Raw genomic sequence first — 19,218 nt, 5'->3', positions numbered from 1 at the left:
TGGTCCTAAAATATACATAAAGATGATTGTGGAAGATTACAGGAGTTGCAAATGATAGCTAGATGCTGGTAACAGTGAAGTTAATCAGCCAAGGTGTTATCTATTCCAGTCAAAAATGCTCCAGGTCTGTCTACACTGAGGTCTTAGAGTTATTAAATAGATTTTTTTTCATTCAACTTCCCACAAGTCTTGGTCGAATAACTGGACTGTCTTCATGCGTACAGACAGGGGTGTGATTTGGCTAGTGGACAATGGCCAAGAACCACACGACTACTGTTGATTATGTTTTTATGTCTGCTGTTAATACCCATATTGTGCCCAAAAGTAAAGGCTTTAGATTTCCAGTTGTACAAAAAGATCCAAAAGACTCTTCCATTTAACACTCAAATAAGTTTAAGTTAATTCTATAGGGCTCTTAGATAAGAAATGTAGGTAAAAATGTGAATAGATTAAATCTCTTTTCATGTTTATCCACTGTTACAGAGGCCATGAAAGACAATGGAATGATCATAGATTTTGAAGCCAGAGAAACATAGTATTTTATTTTTAGTCTGCCATTAATAACAGTATGGTATTTTGATTATTAATTGGTTCAGCTTCAATCTCTTTATCTGAAAGAGTCGTGTTTTTTTGTTTTATTTTGTTTTGTTTTTGTAATTGCAGAAAATCAAATATCTAGCATAGGCCATGATATACAGTAGTGCTAAATAAATGGTAGCCCTTAGTATTATAGATACAACACACACACACAACAAAATAAAGATGTAATATATTAGAAATTGGAAGTTTCATATCTATGCTCCAGATTTATTTTTATTGTGCAAAAGTTGTCTCTTCCTTCTTTGAGAAGGGTAGGAGATATCAGGAAATTATTTCCAAAAGAAAGTTTACCCTGGAGGGAAAAATCAATAAACGGTTTGCAGTTTATCTCAAAAAATTGTGACATGTTGTTAGGCCTAAATGCAGTGAAGTATAACAATGTTCCTTCATTTCACCCCATCAAATGGGGCAGTGGAACATTTTTTTTTCAAGTCATTAACCAGGCAGTCTTGCAAATGCAAAGTTACAAAAAAAGTAGTTTGACACATTGGTTGCTTAACTTCTTTTCATTGCAAAAGACTTTGTCACTTTAAATAGCACTTCTATGTTAATGGATTGTAAATAGACTGGCAAGAAAATTTTTTATTATAAAAAGACTCAGAAGCTATGATAAATTTTCAAGGAAGTCATGATTGTAGGAAATGTCTACCTTTTATAGTAAACTTTATGTTTCTTCTTTGAGTGATTCCTCACTCAAAATTTCTAGACTCAAGAAGCAAAGAACATAAAATGCTTTACTTAAAATTTAAATATATGTATACATTTATTGAAAATATGTATATATTTTAATATGTATATATAAATATTTGTATATATTTGAAATATATATGTATATATTTGAAATATACATATATATATATCAAATTTACTTTTACAAATGCACCATTAATTTCCAGAACCATATATTTAAAAAAGTCACAACAGAGGGCTATTTTCTTAATTTCTCATATGATGAATTGCTGAATAGATGTGGATTTAAAAGACATTTTACTTGTTATATGCTTTATTAGCACTTTCCCTCTTAAGACAATTTGAGAGTACCTGATATGTATTTAAACATATTCTTTAAGTTTACCATCATTTTCCTTAGTGGTTAATATGTTTTGATATTTCTTCCAAATCATAGCCACTTGTCTGGGATCTGGTCTTTCTATGCAACACCGTCCTCCTACCCCTATGAGCCTAGAGAGGAGAACCATCAAGCCAAGGAGAATTTTTTTCCATTCCTTGAAACTTAGTGAAATTTCTTCCTGCTGGTGTGAGAAATAAATTAAAAGCAATGACTCCTTTTCTCCTTCCTTGGAAAATATTTTCTCCTTTAGGTGAGGGGGATGTCTATAACTATTATTCTATGCCTGCTCCACTGTTGTAGTTAGGAAATAGGAAATAGATTACTTGTTTTCTAGCTTATCAGGTCCACAGATGGAGACAAATTTGCCCCAGGATAGATCCTTACTCAGATATTTACCCATATTTGATTTAGGTGCTGACATTTGAAATGCCTGTGCCAACATTTAGATTCAATTTTGGATTCTGGGTACATGCTCTGATGGGTTGAGACTCTTGAACACTTTGGGTTGAGTGTATTTTGTGTATAGCATAGACATGAATCTTTAAAGACTGAGGACAGACAGCAGTTTAATGAATACCATCCCCTGCAAATGATATTTGTGCCCTCATCTCTGAAGGCAGTTTGAGTATGTTATTTTACATGAAGAAAACAAAACAGGGGGTCCCTGGGTGGCTCAGCAGTTTGGCACCTGCCTTTGGCCCAGGGCGCAATCCTGGAGCCCTGGGATCAAGTCCCGCATCGGGCTCCTGGCATGGAGCCTGCTTCTCCCTCCTCCTGTGTCTCTGTTTCTCTCTCTCTCTGTGTCTATCATAAATAAATAAATAAATAAATAAATAAATAAATAAATAAATAAATAAATCTTAAAAAAAACACAAAACAAAACAAAAAGAAAGAGAAAAAGAAAGAAAGAAAGAAAAGAAAAGAAAAGAAAAGAAAGAAAAGGAAAGGAAAGAAAAGAAAAGAAAGAAAAGAAAAGAAAAGAAGAAAAGAAAAGAAAAGAAAAGAAAAGAAAAGAAAAGAAAAGAAAAGAAAAGAAAAGAAAAATTTACAGATGTGATTTAATTAGCCCTTGAGATAATCTTATCCTGGTTTATCTGTGTGGGCCCTAAATGCAATCATATGCATCATTTTTAAGTGGGAGGAAGTAAAAGATTTGACATACACAGATAAAGAGAAGGTAATATGATTGTAGAGGCAGAGCTTGGAGTGATAGGGCCACAAGTTAAGAAATGCCAGCAGTTACTAGAAGCTGGAAAAGGCAAGGGATGCTTCTCTAGAGCCTCTAGAAGGAGTGTGACCCTGCCACCACCATGATTCCAACACAACAAAATCAATATTGAATTTCTAACCTCCAGAACCATAAGAAAATAAATTTGTTGTTTTCAGCCACCAAATTTGTAATGATTTATCACAGCAGCCACAAAAACCTAATACAAAGGAAGACCTGCCCAAATTTATGTTGCCTGTCCCTGTCCTATGGCCTCGGTCAATTAAGTATGACAGGAATGGAGGTGCCTGCGTGGCTCAGTCAGTAAGGGTCTGACTTTTGGTTTTGGGTTCAAGTCATAATCAAATGGGTAACGGGATTAACCACTTATTGGGCTTTGTGCTCAGTATGGAGTCTGCTTAAAAGATTCTCTCCCTTTGTTTTTCCCCCTACTCACACTGTCTTTCAGATAAATACATCTTTTTAAAAAATGTGACAGGAAAGACTACGTGATCAAATTCACCCCAATGAGACACTGGTTCCCTAAAATTTGGCATAAGAATTAGGTAACTATTTTACAATTTTACTTTTCTTTTTTTAAGATTTTTAAAATTTAGGGCTTCCCTGGGTGGCGCAGAGGTTTGGCGCCTGCCTTTGGCCCAGGGCGCAATCCTGGAGTCCTGAGATTGAATCCCATGTCGGGCTTGCGGTGCATGGAGCCTGCTTCTCCCTCTGCCGATGTCTCTGCCTCTCTCTCTCTCTCTCTCTCTCTCTCTCTCTGTGACTATCATAAATAAATAAAAATTTTTTTAAAAATTTTAATTTAATCATGAGAAACAGAGAGGTAGAGACACAGGCAGAGGGAGAGGCAGTCTCCATGCTGGGAGCCCCACGTGGGACTCAATCCCAGGTCTCCAGGATCACACCCTGAGCTGAAAGTGGTGCTAAAATGCTGAGCTACCCAGGCTGCCAAATTTTACAATTTTTCTATTAGCTTAGATATTTATCATGTGAACATGATAAGAGACAAATATGTCACCACTTAGTCTATAAGGATTTCTATGCCCTATTTCTTGATTTGATATTTCCATGAATTGTAAGTCTTCTTGGGAGAAAGAGCTCACTTTGATTTCTTAAGGGTGAACAAATATGTATATTCTTGGTAGGCTCTCTGAGCTCAAATATATCTATTGCATATGTGATGCTCAACTAGGCAGAGATATGCCTACAGGATTTTTGAACCTGGAACTAAGGATTATTCTAACAATGAAGTTGTCACACCCATTACAGAAACAAAATAGGAAAAGTATGTGGCAATATCCAGTGTTAACACTGGTGATGTCAGACTGCAAGGTTTGGAACTACTATTAAATGGCACTAGCAGTGATAACTTCACCTAATCAACTCCATCCATCAGCTCAGCTCCACTATGAACTTCATGTATGCATGTTTGTTCCTACTTGTTTTTGAAGTCTCCCAAAACAATTCCCAGTTTTCACAAGGTACCCAATCTCTTGTCAGTAAACTACTTTTCTTTGTGCAAATAGGAATCTAGGCTGAATTAAAAGATAGGGAAAGTAGTACCATGTTTTCTGAACTACACAGGAAAACAAAAAGGGTGCTAATAGGAAAGAGTAAGCCATTTGAAGATGGAAAAAGAGGCAAGTCTGAAAAAGATCCTTTTCCTCTTCTGGTTCTAGTGCCTTTTTAAGGTACAACTGTATGTTTGCATTTACAGTTCATATAAAAAAAGTCCTGTACACCTTTATTTTTAAGCTTATTTTCATTGGTTTCCATTATTGGCATTTGACATTTATTCACCACAATGAACTTGAATCTGAATTAGAAACATAACTTACATCATTTCACAATACAACTTTCTTAGACTGATATTATAGAATCTAAAATATAAAACATTGGAGTTCACTTACTTATTAGTTTTAGATGCTAAAACATTTAAAGTATATAAAATCAGTAAATCATTTTGTAATTATGTAGCAATATAATTGTATGGAAGTATTTACATCTTCAAAAAAATAAAAATCTCAGCCCTTCATCAGTTTTGCTTTAAAAATCTTATAGACTTTTAATTTTAAAAATATTTTTGTAACTTTTAACTATTTTGTGATATTATATCGCAAATGAACCAATATGGCATCCTATAGCATTTTTAATGAGATAGTCCATTATACACCATTGCTTTGGGAACTATTAGACTCAGTTATATCTTGGCATAGTTATACATTAGATTATTATAGACGCATCTTTAATTTCCTCAATATAATCATTTATTAAATAGAAATCATATTCATATATACTTAAGGATCCTGTTTTGGAGGAATATGTTTAGATAACAGCTATATTAAAAAGAAAGCATGCTGTTATTTTATAAATGTGTATTTAAAAGATTTGATTATATAACTTGATTCAAAACTGGGTTTAGTAGGACTCTTAGAAATGACAAATTGTCATTTATTTGAAGTATTTCATAGATAACTAATAAATATTTAGTTAATAAATAATGGAAAAGTTTGAACTATAGAAACTTAAACATAAAGAAGAATTATTTGGATTTCTGGTTTTGTTAGCAGTGGTGGTAGTGTGTGTGTGTATGTGGCATACATAAAATCAAATGTAATAAAGGAAATGAAAGTTCTTTCTAGAAATGCAATATATTTTGACTGTACAAAGCATTCAAATTCATGAAAATGTAAAAAGTAAGATAAAAAAAGGTATGTTTGACTTGAATCATAATAGAAAAGTCACTAAAATGTATTTAACTGACAATGTCATGCTCTTGCCAACTGATTTTGGCCATACATGTCTAAGTGCTGGCCAACCACTCTAGCAATGATGGATAGCAGTAATGCTAAACAGTTCTAACATGAGTTGAATGCTGTTGATGCTGAATATTTATCCTGACTTTAAATTCTATTGCATACTAATGTTTACTTTATATGCACAGACTAAAAAGCTAAGTTTCATTTGTGATAGGTTCCTCTTTTTGATTTTAGGAAATATTTCTTAATGCAACTAAAACCACTATATAGGTGATTTCTTTATTTGCTACATTGTAAAGACCTGAAAATATTTATTCACATTATCTAATCAAAACATTGTTTTTCCTGAGATATTTCGTTTGAAGGTCACTATAGCAGGGACATTTAGTTAATGATTTTATGACATGTGAAGATCCATAGATTAATATATTATAGCCTTAATAGTGTTATTCCATCAGAACAAAATGAAAACAAACAGATAATGGAATATAAAAACATAAACATAAAAAAAACTAAGATTTCTTTTTCAAAATAATAATAATTGGAGGGAGTGAATCTTGTAAATAGGCTTAAACATCCACTAAATTATAAGACTAACTTCTACCTAGATAACTGGATTTATGTGTAAGTCATCATGGACAATGCCTCTGCTGTGAGACCTTAGTTAAGTTCACTGTACATAGCTCCACGTGAGGAGAGTGTGGAGTTATCTAGAATTTTTAGATGTCACTTAAGTCAGTATCAATTCAAACTAATTTTACAAATTTAAGATGTTAAATAAAATCTCTATGGTAGGCTTAAAGAAAATATCTCAAAAATATACCTATACCAAAAAAAAAAAAAGGACCTGAAATGGGAATTCAAACAGTTTACTACAAAAAAAAATTCAAATAAATACAAGAGAAGACAGCAGTGGAAGAAACAAGAATCTAAAGAGTATAAAATATACTTCCAAAACCCTAGCAAAATAGCAGAAGTCCTACCTTACTAGCAATTACAGTAATGTAAATAGATAAAATTCTCCAAGCAAAAACAGTGATTGGCTGAATGGATTTTTAAAAATGATCCAACTATATGCTGTCTACAAAAGACACACTTCTTATCGAAAGATATAAATTAAGTGGAGGAATAGAAAAACATATTTCATGCTAATAGTAACCAAAAGGGAAAGGTAGTAGCTATGTTAATATCAGATGAAGTAGACTTTATGTCAAAAACTAGCTCAGGAAGCAAATTGGCATTATACAGGATTAATTCATGAAGAGGATGTAACATTCATTTATTTTTTTATATTTTGTGAAGATGTAACATTTATAAATATACATGCAAAGCAATAGAATATATAGAAGAAAACACTGACAGAATTGAAGGGAGAAATATACAATTCCAAGATGATAATTGGGCAGCTAAAGACACTACTTTGAATAATGGATAATCTAGCCAGAAAAATATTAAAGATTTTATTTATTTATTCATGAGAGACACAGAGAGAGAGGCAGAGACATAGGCAGAGGGAGAAGCATGTTCCTTGCAGGGGGCCCGGTACAGAACTCGGTTCCAGGACCCCGGGATCATGACCTGAGCCAAAGGCAGAGGCTTAACCACTGAGCCACCCAGGTGCCTCTACACAGAAAAAAAAATTAAGGAAACAGAGAACAACATTACAAACTAAGTATATATAATAGACAAAACAGATATAGTAGACAAATAGAACACTCAACACCAAAACAGCAGAATAAACATTCTTCTCAAGTACACGTAGAAGATTCTCCAGGTTACACCATATGTTAAACCAGAAAATAAGTCTCAATAAATTTTAAAAGATTAAGATCATGTGAAGTGTCTTTCTAATCACATGGAATAAAACTAGAAATTGGTAATAGAAAGAAAACTGAAAAATCCACAAATATGTGGAAATAAAGCAACAAACTCTTAAACAACCAATGAATCAAAGAAGCAATCTCAAGGAAAGTAAAAAATCTTTGAGACAAATGATAATTAAAATACAGTGCAGCACAACTGTGACAATCAGTAAAGGGAAATTTATAGTTGCACACATCTACATCAAATAAGAAAGAAGTATCAAAACAATAACCTTGAGGAAGCAGAAAAGAAAAGCAACCAACTCAAAGGTAACAGGAGAAAGGAAATAATAAAAATTAGAATTGAGAGAAATGCAATAACAAATAGAAAAAACAATAAGGAGAACTAACAAAATCAAAAGTTATTTGAAAAAAAAATATTAACAAGCCTTCAGCTGGACTGTAAAAGAAGACACAAATCACTATAATCAGAAATGAAAGTGGCAATGTTACAAGTGCCCTTATAGAAATAATAAAGGATTAGTAGTAACTTTTATGAAGAGTTATGCAGTAATAAATTAGATAACATAGATGAAATGAACAAATTCCTAGAAACACACAAATTATCTAAACCAATTCAGGAAAATGGACTGTCGTAAGCAGGTATATAACAAATAAAAAGATTGCATCACCTATCAAAAACCTTCCAACAAAGAAAAGTCTAGGATCATATGACTTTTTTGGTGAACTCTATGGAATTTTTAAAGAAGAATTAAACCCAAACCTACAAAAACAGGGACACTTCCTAATTCATTCTATGAAACCAACATTACCCTGAAACCAAAGAGTTAAAGATGTCACAGGGGAATAAAATTAAAGACAAATATCCCTTATGAATATAGATGAAATAACCCTCAATGAAATATGAAGAAACGAAATTCAATAGCATATGAATGGGCAAACTGTGATACATCTAAGTAACAGAATATTATTCATCAACAAAAAGAAATGATCTATATATTAAAGGACATGGTAGAAATTTAAAGGCACATTGTTAAGTGAATGAAGCTGGTCTGAAAATTTTACATACTATATAACTGCAACTATATGACATTTTGGAAAAAGTCAAAATTATTAAGAAGATAACCTATAGGCACAATATTGTACAGCAGATCTCTAGAACTTATTTATATTTTGTAAGTGAAGCTTTATGCCAATTTAAAGCTCTCCATCATTGCTTCCCCCCCACCTCTGGTAACCACTGTTTAGTTGTTTGCTTCTATGAGTTTAACTATTTCATGTATCTCATGTAAGTTGAATCACACAATATTTTCCCTTTGTGACTGGATTATTTTATTTATCATAATGTCTTCCAGGTTTTCAATATTGTCCTAAATGGCAGGATGATTAGTATCTCAAAGAGATATCTTCATTCTCATCTTCACTGTAGTATTATTCACAATAGCCAAGATACTCAAAGAACCTAAATGTCCATGAATAGATGATTGGATACAGAAAATGTGGTCTATATGTGAAATATTATTTAGTCTTAAGAAAGAAGGAAATTGGGATGCCTGGGTGGGACAGTGGTTGAGAGTTTGCCTTTGCTCAAGGTGTGATCCCAGGGTCCTGGGATCTAGTCCCACATCAGGCTTCCCACACAGGAAGGCTCTGCCAATGTCTCTGCCTCTTTGTCTCTCTTGAATAAGTAAATAAAATCTTAAAAAAAAAAAAAAGGAGATCCTGTGTTAGTTGTTGTTGTTGTTGTTGTTGTTGTTGTTGTTGTTGTTGTTTTGAGAGAGAGAGAGGGTGCAAGCACATGAGCTGGGTGAGGAACAGTAGAGGGAGAGTGAGAGAGAGAATCCTAAGCAGACTTCTTGCCCAGTGCAGAGCCCAACCTGGGGCTGGATCTCACAACTTGAGATCATACATAACCAGGGCCAAAATTAACAGTTGGATGTGCAAGTCAGAGCTTAACTGACTGAGTCTCCCAGGCACCCCCTGTTTGTTCTTATAATATAACCTCATCTCCTCAGGTACTTTGAGGATTTTCTGCTCCTTTTTACACTTAAACTCTCAATTTAGACAATAATTTAAACTAAAACTTATGTTTATATAATAAAAGCAAATGCCCACAATACATGCAAATCTCTAGATGCATTTAGAACCATCTTGAAGATTGAGATTTGGGAATATTTTTTTTCCTAAAATATAGATCATGTAATGATTACAAAATTCACTTGGGATCTCCTGAAAAATATCTCTTAGAAGTAAGAAGTTATTCTCTGGGGCAGGAGACAGGACACATTTTCATCAAGTTAGAACGATAAATTCGAGTTGGTGTGACTTTCAATATGGTATATCACATAAATATGTATATTCATTGCATAGTTTGAAGAAGCATCTCAAAAATATAGAATCTTCCTTAAGAGAGGCTGAGAATGTAAGAAGATTTTAACCATACTCTGACTTAAATGTAGATTAGGATAGATTAAGTGATTTGCAAACATTTCTTCTGGAGACCCTGGGGACAATCATAAAAATAGAGAATCATTGTCTTAACAGCTTTGGTGCAGTACACAGGTATGACAGGTTTGCTTGACATCTAAGTGAAAAATTCAAGCCATATGTACTAAGAAACTAGGGAGCAAAAAATAGTGATTTTAAATAGGAGTCTGATGTTAAATGCAGTTTGTATAGATTCTTAGATTTGCAAGTTTTTATTTGTGATTGATTTGTAACTTTCATATAGGCAATTCAATGTAACCAGCTCTATAATGAAGCCTTTCAACATGTGAAAATAGTATTGCTCTCCATGGGTATGATTCTTAATTATATTTTGCATGGCAAAAGCACATATCATTTATATCTTTTAAGGCATGACCTTTTCATCAGGGGTCAAAACTAAGAACTAAAAAGTACTGAGGTATAAATATTTGAATAATATATTGGTAATTATCATTATTGAAATTTTGGTAGAAGACAGAGATGTGAACATCTGCTTATGCTGACCTATAATTTACAATTTACTGATACAAAATAAATTATATAATCCATCATAAGAGGAATAAAAAGTCAAGTAGTATAAGGCCAGAAAGGGGGAAAAAAGTGCAGTAGAGAAAATGTACAGAAAATGTGGCTAAACTATCAGAGATATCTTGTCAAGCCTTGTGTTCGCTTGTAGCCCAAAGTTCACTCAACCAGAACCCATGACTGATGTATTTCAATCACAAGTTATTGGTCTGAGCAACTAAATTCTTCACAAGCTTTGGCTAAATGAATGTGATCAAGGACCTAAATAAAACTCTTTTACAAAAATTAACATTTACTAAATTGTTTAGACCACAGCTGTTTCTTTAAATAAATTAAGCAGAGGTTTTTTTGGTTTTTTTTTTTTTCATCATTCTAGGAGTTAGACTATGGGGCACCACTAATTCTAAAAAGAATAGCTTTGTAAATGTTTTTTTTACCACATATTTATTTCTGTATCTGGAAAAAAAATGATTAAGGCTTTTTAGAAGTGGTCTGAGCTCCACAGACTTGTATAAACTGGATAGAGCCAAGGTCAAATATTTGTAACAGTGAAAAAACAAAATTCCTTTTACAGTTTTAAAAACCCAATAAATTTGATTAGTCATCAGATATAATAATTAAAATTGATATTTAATGTATCATTTTAATTTGCAGGACGGAAATTTTTACTCAATCAAAACCTATGATTAGAATACTTGCTTTGTTTCTAGACTTACATTAAACCACACACAAAAATAAAACTCTTCATTTCCCCTTGAAGGGGTTTACACTGTTATTAGAGAAAAAGTTATGTAAAAAAATATATATAACGTATATAACTCCATTGGTTTAAAATAAAACTTAGGTAGCATATAATCATTTATGACCATAACATGCAAGGGATTAATAATGTCTCAATACATCTAGTTCCACAATATTTATTGCATAACATCAGAGGCACCATCCTAGGATTTGAAGACAAAGAGACAACATTAGCACCCTTGTCCTAAGTAATTGGTACACTGGATTTGGAGTTGTGGCAGTAAAAAAAATGTTAAAGCAAATAAATAACTAATACTAAACGGTATTTTAAATATAAATATCTATAGAAGTGAATTAGTCATTTTTACTGGAACTTTCTTTGAAACTTTAGAGATCATTTGGGGAAGTGACCTTTTTTTTAAATTTAAATATCCTTGATACACAATATTATACTAGTTTCAGGTTACCACATAGTGATTTAGCATTGGTATTTGTGATCACTATAATAGATGTAGCTACCATCTGTCACCATACAAAGTTATTACTATTACTATTACATTACTATTACTATATTATTAACTATAGTCCATATACTGGACATTGTATTCCATGTTTTATTTATTTAGTAACTGAAAGTTTATACCTTTAAATCCCTTTTTTCTATTTTGGCCATCCTCCCAATCCTTCCCTCCAGCAACCACCAGATTGTTCTCTTTAACTATGAGGTCATTTCTGTTTTGTTTTGTTTTGTTTTGTTTGTTCATCTGTCTTCTATTTCAGATTCCACATATGAGTAAAATCATATGGTATTTGTCTTTCTCTGTCTAGTGATCTGATCTTTAATTAGCACAAAAGATGTAATCGTTTAGAAAAAGAAGTAGGATTGGGTGGGGTGTTCATGGCAGAGTAAGCACTACATGAAAATTAAATCCTCTTTTACAGTTAAGCCACATGCAGAGAGGTGAAATAAAGCTGATGAATAGATTGACGGGACTGAGTGTAGGTCCTGGAGGCAAAAGGTCCTTGCATGCTGTGCTAAAGATTTTAGAGCTTTTGGCAATGAGGAGTCACTTTTAAAAAGGGAAGTGGTGATAGATTGCAACAACCATTACAAATTCTTTCTCTTTCATCAATTATTTCATTTCCCACCGCTTGTATTTAGGTTGGCCATATGAATTAATTTCACTGAAAAGAAAGTTGGCAAAACTGATATACATTTGAAAATTGCGTGTGCTATTAGGGATAGCTTTCTTGTTACTTTTGGAATCTTGTGACTGATGCCAAGAGATAAAACACAGAATGGCCTGTTCAATGACAGATATGTGAGTCAGGCCATCCTAAATCTTACAGCTACTAACTGACCTGCCACCTGACAACAGATGAAAGACAGAATCCAAAATTTCTCAGCCAAATGGATCCAGACCAGAAAACACTGCTCAACTAATCTATAGAATCATAACTTAGCAAATGCTTACTGTAAGCCACTGAGTTTTAAAGGTGGTTTGACACATAGCAAATACTCATGCTAGTGTCCACTACATTTTTTAAATACATAGAATATACACTAAAGGAATAAAAAAAAAAAGAAAAAGAAAGTAGATGGGTTAGCAATTACCAAAATTACCTTACAAAAAATGGAATAAAACCAGAATGTAACTATTTTAATGATGGAGGAAAGATATTAGAAGTATGATTCAGAGCAAGACTCAACAGGACTCATGATCAATTCACTAGCTTTAAAGAAAGGGAAAGGTCAAATGTGACCTGAAGATTTCAACGTGGAATACATTGACACAGCTATGTAACCCAAGCAGGTGAAGAGAATCAAAGACAGTAATTTTGAATGCACTTATGATATTCAAAATATTGTTTATTTTAGAGGTCCTTTCTAACACAAATCTAAATTGCTACATGCAAGCCTAAAAATCATTTATTCGGACAAAATAAATATTTTGTGACACTTTGTTGAGGAGCTATATCTATATTCTATATCCATATTCATATATATATATATATTTTTTTCCCCCCTACCCTGTCATTTAAGTGGCCAAGAAGGCATGACTCTATAATCTTCTATAATCTACTTCTGACATTTTCATCAGCATTGAATGAATATATAGCAGGAATTTCATTTATTTGGTCATAGTTGAAATCTGAATGAAATGGAATTTTTCCTTGATGCCAAAGTTTATTCTAAAGAGAAAAAAAGAATATTGGCATTTATACTTTTAAAATTTTCATATTTTACTCCAACTTTTTACTCCATTATAGAAATCAGGAAAATGTGTCTGTATCTCTTTGTGACACAATGTAAAGTGATTGAAATCATTCTAATGGCTTTGGCTATATCAGATCTCTTTCAGAGCAGATTATTGCTCCATAGGATTAAAATTAGTGATAGGTTCACTAAGAAAATTTAACAGTTGCATACATTCTCTCTCAAATTTACTATTCGAACTGGTTGGCAGGAATGAGAACTAAGTTACTCTGGAGGAAATAATAAATGACAAATCAGTGTCAGAAGGTTAATTAAAGGTGTTTGTTTATTAACACTAATTCGTGACTTCTGATATATTATTACCCAACTATGGGCATATCTAAAAATTAAGTAACTAAAACTATTCATTAAAACTATAATAGAAACACATAGGTCATTTGCAAAATAAAGCATATAAAAACTAGGAGATGTACCTCACTAGTAATGCCTGAAAAATATAAATATTTTTTAAACATGATCAAATCATGAATTAAACTTTCTAGAGTCTTAATCTGTATCTACGAAATAAATGTAGACATGAAATACATTCCATTGTTTTAGCTAATTATGGTCTTCACTGGGGCTCTACCATGGGTCCCTGAATACAATGTAAATGCTTTAAAGAGTGAAAATCCATGAGTTGAAACAGATTAATACATTGTCCCCCTAAAGTTTTTTTTTTTTTTTCTCATGTCATGTAGTGTATGGAACATAAAGATGAAACCTACATTGTACTATCTAATGCTTAAAATATGGATGAGCTTATTCTACCAGGAAGGTGTCTTATGGAATTTAAAAAGCAATTTAAATGCATGACTGAAGACTTTCTCAAGAAGCTCTTCCTCCAGAAAATATTGTTTGAGACAGTTGATGCACCTGCAACCAGTAGGTAGGCTTTTAGAACTATTTGTCTATACATGGCTCCTCCAGTACAGCAGCAATCAGATAAATGTCATGATAAATTCTATTTCCCCATAGAAATGATGTTATACTATCTTATTCTTTATATTATTTGCAATGAGTTATCTCAGATGAATTCAGATTTATCATTGAGGTGATTTTGAATATCAAATATCAGGAAGAAAGATTAAAATTATGCATTAATATTATAGAATTTATTACATTAATCAGTTTTATGCAATATGTAAATATACTTCAGAGCACATAAAATTAATGATGTGATAATTATTTAAAAGTTATGTGTTTTCCTCCCCTAACCTTCAAATACCCAGGGAATGATCCTTATGGGGAAAAGAATGATGTCTTTAAAATAAAACCCCATTATTCTTCATGCTAAATGAAAATATTGAAACTTTCCTCTCTTCAGTACATATGATATTCTCTATATTATTTCTTTGAATATCTGTTTAAATTTTGTGCTTCATTTTGCTATGATTATTTTGAAAATTTAAGATCATTGTTCATTTCCCTATTGAAAACAAACATATTTTCTATATTTTCTAGAAGCATTCTTTGAAGGAATATTTTGGTTTCAGGGGTCCATTCCATTACTAAACAAATTATCAATAAAAATCCAAGTTTCTATTTCAAAAACGTATACAGTAATCATTTAAAATATTCAACAATTATACATTTTGAAAGTGACATCATTAAATGGATTGCTATATGATAATCATTTAGAGAAACAAAGTACTTTGGCCAGTTTTCTTCTACTTCATTTCTAGAATATAGTAGCATATTTCTGATTAATGTGTTTGAGATTGTGAACACACTTTTTAAGCCCTTTCTAAATGACAGCCAATCAATAGCTTTCTTTGTCTATGCTCAAAGTTCTGAATGCATTGCCGGGAAGCCCACGTGGTTGGGAAATGTTTTCTAAGAAAAAGAAAAAAACAATATCATCATTTTCAATTTGATTTGCAGTGTATTTCAATAAGCCTCAACTCTACTCTCAAGACAGTTAGAAGACAAGTCATTAAATAGTAACACACTCCAAAATAGAAAACTTTCCATTTGAAAAGGAGGATTCGTATTAAGTCCTGATATAGAAGGAAAACCTTAAAATTATGTCTAAATCTACTTGTACTGATATCCATTGTTTTTCATACATCCATTATTTATATTGCTTCTATATACATTTTTTAAAGGCAAGGCCAATTGTAGGATTTTCCATTTAACAGTTCATTTGTGTTTGATTGTTTAAAGACAGATGTTTTGGGTAGTGAATTGTATTTTGGTTGCTCTTAAAATATTGTCACTGATGTTGCAACATACATAAATAAGCAAAAGGACCAGTAAAAGGAAATGCCAACTATAGAGTTATATATAATTTGGAATATTTAATTAAAACAACATCACATTTGAAAAATCACAGTTCTGTTAAGATGTAATGGATATTGAAAATACATAATGAGACTTTGAGATATTATTTAAATAATAAGAGTCTCAAATACTCCAATTCAGTTTTAGGATCCTTCAGTAAATAGCCCTGAAAGATACAGGGAGGTTCACATAAAATAAATTGGTCAAATGCATCAGATAAGCAAATACATTTTGCTGTATAAGTTATTATTATAAGTTAAACATTTCACAAATAATTTCTTTTGTTTTCATAAGTACCCATTTTAATGAAATATTTTGTGGAAATGAGAGCTAAATTTAAGGGTTCTTGTTATATGATGGTGACCTAAAAGTAAGGTATAACTTGGGCCATATTGCAGTTTCAGTTTTACATTTTGAATAAGCAGCAGTATTCTTTTCTTCATGAAATTTCAAATTAAGATTTTATAGAAATAAGTACATAATAACCTAATTTAAACTAAACTATGCCACATAATGTTTTCATTATCACTTGTGATAACTTATTATAAAATAGTACACTAGCAGAATGAGTAAGCTATTTTAGGAATGGAAAAATAAACAGAACAAAACAAACAAACGGGTTTCATTTTTTAAAAAGAGGATGGATAATAATTAAAATTGAAGGACTTAAGAATGTTTTGTTTTGGTTTTTGGATTTTTCATCACAGAAGTATATCCTAGGCTGACCATACATCAATCACATGATTAACTATAAAATTTGATTTGATAAAAAGATGAACTTTTATACCCTTCTTCCTTCCACTTTCCACTCTCCAGTCCTAAGGAATCTGAAAAACCTCCTCAGGCCAAGGTCTCCCTTTTGAGCTCCATTTTTCTATGCAGGATTCCCAGACAATTAAAAGTGCCTTGCAAGTGTGTGCAACTCAAAAAGAGGTAAGGAAGAGGCCACCGTTAGCTTGGAAACAGTCTGCCTGGATATGTATTTAGGGTTTGTTAAGGGTGGCTAACGTGAGACAAAAGCAACAATTCTCCCTCTACTTTCCCTAAGCAAAATCTATGATGATTCTTCCCAGAACACCATACATAGGCTCATTAGTCCCTGTCTTGGGGACTATTGTTCAGCTCCCTGAATCATGTCCCTCTCCCATATTTCCCGTGTGGCCAGGCACGTTAAAGCTTTGGGACCAGGGAGGAATCTTTTATGGAACAGTGACAAGCTGTCTTTGTGGTACCGTGTTTGTGATAAGCAAGAAGTCCAAATGCTGCATCCCGTGCATCACATTTCCCATCTAGGCTTAAGGGTATTTATAAGATGGGGCTTTGTGGAAGCTCTCTTTTCTAGAGCTCTCACCTCACATTGGAAACAATTCCCCAAATATATGACTGGCTGTTGCTAGGTTTACTTCAGCTACTTTCACAGCTAAAACAAGAGATCTTTTTTTTTTTTTTTTTAACCTTTTTTTCTTTTTTGGTATTTTTTTTTATTGGAGTTCGATTTGCCAACATAAAACACCCAGTGCTCCTCCCGTCGTGTCCCCCTCCCTTCCCCCACCAGTCACCCCGACTCCCCGTCCACCTCCCCTTCCATCACCCCTTGTTCTGTTCGTTTCTCAGAGTTAGGAGTCTCTCTAGGAGTCTCTCATGTTCTGTTACCCTCACTGATTTAAACAAGAGATCTTATTGATTCATTATTTTGTTTTCTTTTTCTTTTTCTTTCTTTTTTTTTTTTTTTTTTTTTGCCCTTTAGTTGGGAAACCAGCTTGGGAAATTCTGTCTTAGAAATAAGCTTTTATGTTCTGTCTACCCTCTAAATTTCATCTTAATGGCCCCCAAATTGTTCTGTGCCTTAGCACAATTTAAAACACTATCCGGATGGGCAAGCCCCTGGAAACTGCTTCTGGACCTAGGCTGTAGCTCAGCAGCAGCTTTGCGATGAAGTATTTTGTCACATTTGTCATCCAGAAGTTCATAACAGTAAGCATTTAGGACAGGCTTGGGAGATCAGGGTTTCCCCCGATCCCCATCTTCTCTCTTATGCTTTCCTTGTGTTTTGTTTTGGCTCACATCATTTCTATTTGTGATACAGTGATTATCCATTTCTTTCAATTCCCGCAGGCTCCAGTTTATGGATTGAAAGCAAAAGACAAAAAGTTCGTATCAACCAAATCTTCCCTTTTCTCTGTTTCCTCAGGACCAGTTTCAACCTAGACTCACGTCTCAATTTTGTGCCATCTTTGAAAGTAGCAAGAAGTATTTTTATTTTTCTACCATATTTTCCATTGATGCAAAGTAGGATATCACTTAAGTCACAAATTAAAATGGGTTGTGGTTTCTACTTTGTAGGCCAGCATTCCAAAGCTCACTAACTTCTTACCCCAGCATAGCGAGTGTTCATTCTCTCAGGCTAGTGTTTCCACGTTTTTGTCTGTAAGTACTCCATCTTAACTTCAAGTATTAAGTTCTAATTATTTTAGGATTCCTTTAGAAATAAGTGATAAAAATAATCCAATCAAGCTGATTTAAGCAACATGGTGGATTTAAGGGATATTCACTATTAGCAATTTTCAGTAGTGAGTGCTTATTACAGGCAGGACATTGTGATGTCATCTTTAAATGCATCTAATGTTCAAAAAAATCTTGCAAAGTGGTATTATAATACCCGATTTTAGATAAGGAAAATGAAACAACTTCTTGGGTGGCTCAGTGGTTTAGCACCACCTTCAGCCCAGGGTGTAATCCTGGAGACCCAGGATTGAGTTCCACATCAGGTTCCCAGGATGGGACCTCCTTCTCCCTCTGCTTGTGTCTGCCTCTCTCTCTCTCTCTCTCTCTCTCTATGTGTCGCTCATGAATAAATAAATAAAATCTTAAAAAAAAAAAAAAGAAAAAGAAAAGGAAGCACAGAGAAATTAAGTAAATTGCCTGAAGTCTAAGCTTTGTTGCTGTGATATAGCCCAGTGCTGACAGAGGAATGTGTCTTCGTACTCCATATGCATCCATATGGCCTCCAAATATATCAGTCTTACTCCTGATTAACCTGTGGTATATACCACATATATTCTTCTTGGGATTTTGTCTGCTGTTCATTCATTTATGTTGTAGGTTTTTTGTTTGCCAGTCAGATTCACTTACATCAATATGGCTTTATATTACTTTTGTCTTTATAAAGTCCTCTATTTTTATAAGAGAATTCACTTTTATATTACAAGAAAATTCACTTTTATATTACAAAAGAATTCTAATATTCTCATGGTTCCTTTTTTTTAAGATTTTATTTATTTATTTGATAAAGAGAGGGAGCATGAGAAGGGGGAGGGGCAAAGGGAGAGGGAAAAGTAGACTGTCTGCTGAGTCTGACACAGGGCTCTATCCCAGAACCCTGAGATCATGACCTGAGCCAAAGTCAGATGCTTAACTGACTGAGCCATCTAGGTACCCTTAGT

This window comes from Vulpes lagopus, chromosome 11 (genome assembly GCF_018345385.1).
Source record: "Vulpes lagopus strain Blue_001 chromosome 11, ASM1834538v1, whole genome shotgun sequence".
Taxonomy (NCBI): domain Eukaryota; kingdom Metazoa; phylum Chordata; class Mammalia; order Carnivora; family Canidae; genus Vulpes; species Vulpes lagopus.
Note: the sequence above shows the minus strand (reverse complement) of the source record.